The sequence below is a fragment of the Maniola jurtina genome, chromosome 10 (genome assembly GCF_905333055.1).
Source record: "Maniola jurtina chromosome 10, ilManJurt1.1, whole genome shotgun sequence".
In the NCBI taxonomy this organism is placed as follows: Eukaryota; Metazoa; Arthropoda; class Insecta; order Lepidoptera; family Nymphalidae; genus Maniola; species Maniola jurtina.
Genome location: NC_060038.1, coordinates 2,025,133 through 2,029,450, shown reverse-complemented (window position 1 = coordinate 2,029,450; position 4,318 = coordinate 2,025,133). Strand labels below are relative to the sequence as shown.

General features: G+C 34.3%; 1 long non-coding RNA gene across 1 annotated transcript; it reads right to left on the bottom strand.

Annotated features, from left to right (window-relative positions):
• Nucleotides 1–1,599: 1,599 nt before the first annotated feature.
• LOC123869229 lies at nucleotides 1,600–3,719 on the bottom strand. Its single transcript, XR_006796841.1, has 2 exons — nucleotides 2,278–3,719; nucleotides 1,600–1,726 (listed from the first exon to the last, which is right to left on the bottom strand). It is a non-coding gene; the product is annotated as an uncharacterized LOC123869229 (long non-coding RNA).
• Nucleotides 3,720–4,318: the final 599 nt, after the last annotated feature.

The following is a 4,318-nucleotide window of genomic DNA, read 5'->3' as shown; positions in this document are numbered from 1 at the left end:
AAAGATTTCTAATTCACTGAGATTGGTTGTGGGAGGGTGACAGTTGATAAAAATCGAGGAATTTAACATCACTGTCTCCCTCCCGCAACCAGGTACATCTGATAGCATGCAGATGATTACTTTATACATTCAACTCATTGGTTAGCGAAATTAGAGAATGGTGACATTAAAAAAACCTAAGGCAAACTATTGCTAATTAAAACTCTATCACTATGGCTATTCAGTTGAAACTTAGTATCGGTATCGGCACGAATCTCGAGGCATGAGCTTGAATACTTGGCATGTATACACTTGCCCACTCGCTTAATAGAGCTATTAAGAATGGGTGTGTGTGTGCGGCAGACTAGGAAGACGTGCGGCTACCAATGCGGAAGGTAGAGTATGACATGATAGGGCAGCCAACCAATCACAGACAATGCACCTTCGCGCCTCGCTAATAAGACCCAACCACAGATAATATATACCCACAGATAAGCAACTTGCGTGGCTACTATAGTTCCTCTCGCTCAACCAAATGTTATTCATTTTATTTTATGTTTGCTTTTGTATCCTAGTATACAGCAACTCACCATTGCACAGTAATTTCAAAAAGATAAATTGTATTCAATTTTCAAAACTATTCCATTATTTCTTTAAAATACTTGAGTCAGTCTACAATGTTACCTGCAAAATACAACCAAATTACTGGCCACAGTGACGAGGACAAAAAATAATCTTTCGTCACATTCTAATATGAGCTTAAATGCATTAAGCTATCTCGCTCTATCAGTAAATCACAATGGGCCACCTTCTACAGGTATTAATGCTGAGGTCTCAACAATTATCAGTTCTGCGCATTCTAAGTCATGCCTTAAGTTTCTTACCGATACCTATATCTATAAAATGGACTCTTAGGTAATTTATATAAATATATAAGTTTATAAAACAGTTGGTATGTGATTGTGCATAGTGTGTTCAAGTATAATAATGCCCGCTCTTCACTCACGCGGCATTCGCAAAAGTCCGTGAACGGCATTCTACGAAAGTGTGGTAGGTCGTTCATGAGTTCGCTGCGATTCGCGCTTGAGTGTAGAGCAGGCATAACGGGCATCATGGGTGCCGATTTGTACACAAAACTAAAACTATTATTATTTATTATTGATTACATTAAAGTTTAGTGCTCCAGAGGTAAATATTTGGTTAATACACATATCTTAAACTGACCCGTCGCACTGTCTCTTTCTTTCATAGAACATTGTGAAAAGGATGGCAATACTTTTAGCCCTGTTTGTTTGGTTTATGTTTTGTGTAAAATCAAATTAGCACTATTGTCGTTATTTCTGTTGGACACAACTTGAAACTAAATTAACATGTCTAAATCTAGGGAACTTTATAAAAGGGTTAGACCTGTGTACAAACAGAGCTTTAGTTTACAGTTTAGTTTGTGTACAACAGCCACTTTGTTTTGTGTAACTAATTTGTAAATTTATATAAATGCTTGTTTAAACTCTAAATCAACATTAATATGTATTTATAATGTATTTAAATAAACTATGTGATGGTTTATTTAAATACATGCATTTTACAAGCTTTTTTTAAATTTGTTTGTTTTTTTTATTTAAATTTGTTAAATGTATGTTCAGTATGATTTTACACTTTTCAAAAGTAATGCATTTATGTATGCTTAAGATCACACAATTATGCGGGAGGATTAAATAATAATTATTTTACGGATATATCATATAAACTACTAAAGAGCAAGATCCCAGAACTGCCAGACATTACTTATTTACTGAGAAACAAAATGTGTGGGATAGAATAGTGTTAGTGTGCACTTTTAACGTACGTATATGACTTAGCTGATGACGGATTATATACGTATCAGTCGCTAAATAATGTTTTCACTAAGTCTACGTAAAATCATTATTTAGTCACTCACTTTTCTTAAAGCCTGAGACCACGTTTTTATGTATCTTTTTACAGAATATTGTTCTTATATATTGGCAGACACTTCCCGTCGGCGTCGATGGTTTAAAGCTCGCAAAAAACATATTCAATTCTATTTATAGTCTAACTCGAAATTTTTATATTAATGTACTCAGACAACATACCTACATTAAAATCAGTAGTCAGACTAAAAAAACCAAGTAATGTTTTTACGTAGCAGCTGATACCTTTAAAGCCATCAGCCAAGTCAGAAGATATGCGTACATTAAAAGTGCAAACTAACACTACTCTATACCATACATTTTGTAATTTTGAAAATAAGTAACGTCTGGTGGTCCTGGGATCTTGGACCACTACAAACTACCTATCTGTAAAGATATAATAATGTTAAGATTAATAATAATAAACAATATGTTTAGCTAGTGCAATTTAGGTGTATTTATTACTATTTATTGCAAAATGGTTTGTTTATATTTCTATTGAAGACCATTCCAAAAAGAACATCAAATATGTAATAACAATTATTAATATAGGACTCTTGTATGTAAGCTAAAACTAAGTCCTATTGAAATAAGCTGGGATTTTTATAGGACAAAAATAAATTCATTTGGATGTTCTTATGCGAAAAGGATATACAGTTAGTTTTAATAAATATTTAACTTATAGTTCAGTGACTGTATGAGAATTTACATTTCACCAACGTTGATATAATTTGAGAGTCGAAACACAATAATGTCACGAGTGAAATGGATCTAAACACCCTTGATTATATTTTGTAATTTATAATATTATACAGAATGTTTTCAATGAAATACCTAGGTATTGTATGAACAAAATGTATATATATCGAATATTTCCTTTGTAATACCTTTATTGTATGTACATAGTTATTTGAAATGTATAAGTAAATGAACTTAATTTATCTTACAGGCTGACCGCACATTGGTTACTATTTTATTCTATAAGAAAGTGGTATGTCAGTTTAATAAACGATTAAATAATAATTTCTTTAATGTAAGTTGTTGTTCCCAAATAAAAATTAAAAAAGCTGGAAGATTTCAAGGGCACTTTCCTGGAGATCTAGCGTCTAATATAATAGAAGTCTATCTAACATTAGATAGCAGATCGGGCTCACTTGGTTACATGACCTGAGAAATATACTTACGACAACGCGCCCCTTACGACAAAGTATATTTTGAGTATTTTGTGGTGATAGTACCAATGTGCGGCCAGTCTTAAAGAACAATGTTTTCGGTTAACGTAAATATACCATAGAGAAAATGAATTAATCTTACATTATTCATTATTAAATTAAGTGGTTAGTTAAATTTTGATTAGTGAACAATGTACTGTGGAGGATTGTTATTTAGAGGTTAAGGTTACAGTATTAATGTCGTTTTTTCTGTTTACATCTGTATTTGATCACGTAACTTTTTATATTGATTGTAATCGTCGCAATTAAGGCCTAGTGCAGACGAGAGATTGTTACTATAAAACTATTTAATATATATTTTTATCGGCAATATTTCGGAGGTAATCAATAAAAATAGTTACGTATTCAACTCTCAGGACTTTAATTCTGTTATTTTATTGGTTGGTATATGGTTTATGTTTATTTGATTTGTTACAACGAACTTAAAAAAGTATACATACCTACCACATTTATTCACTCCATAATAAGAACAATGCAAAATTTTGGTAATAACCAAAATTTACACTGTGTATAAATATAATATTTGAATGGCTTACACAGACATGCGACATGATGGCGATATATTATAAAAAGGAACTTACAAGTCGTAATAAAACTTCAAAGGCGGTTACATTACAAAACACGCGTAGGGAACGGGGAATGTAACTACTTCATACAATTCATGTCAATATAGAAACGAATCGTAACGAAACGGCGCGTATCATCCCGTATCCCTCACACACTATACACAGGCATAATGTGTAGGTGAGACGGAATGATTGACCCGCTATACCCGCTATTTTCGATTTGTCTGGTATACAACGTAATATGTACTAGCACTTGATAAATCTATGTATTTGTTCCAACTTCTATGTATGTAGTAGGTCCTAAAAAATTTCGCACGAGTTTTAAGGTGCCCACGCACTTGAACTGAACTGCAGCTGAACTGCGCGTCGCGGCAGCGCCCCGCACGATATTCTCTCCAGCCGCGACGCGCGGCAGTGACGCGCTACGCGGTACGCGCGTCGCAGCTCGACGGTTCAGTTCGAGTGCGTGGGCACATTTAAGCGCACGTTCAGTATGACGGCCTGCCGTGCAAGGCTCAAAAGGGCACGCAGAGCCGTAAAGCCAGTTGAAAAAAATTCCTGCCGTGTAGTTTCCGTCACGCTTCGTGTCTGATCCTGTTGAACGAGGTTTCGG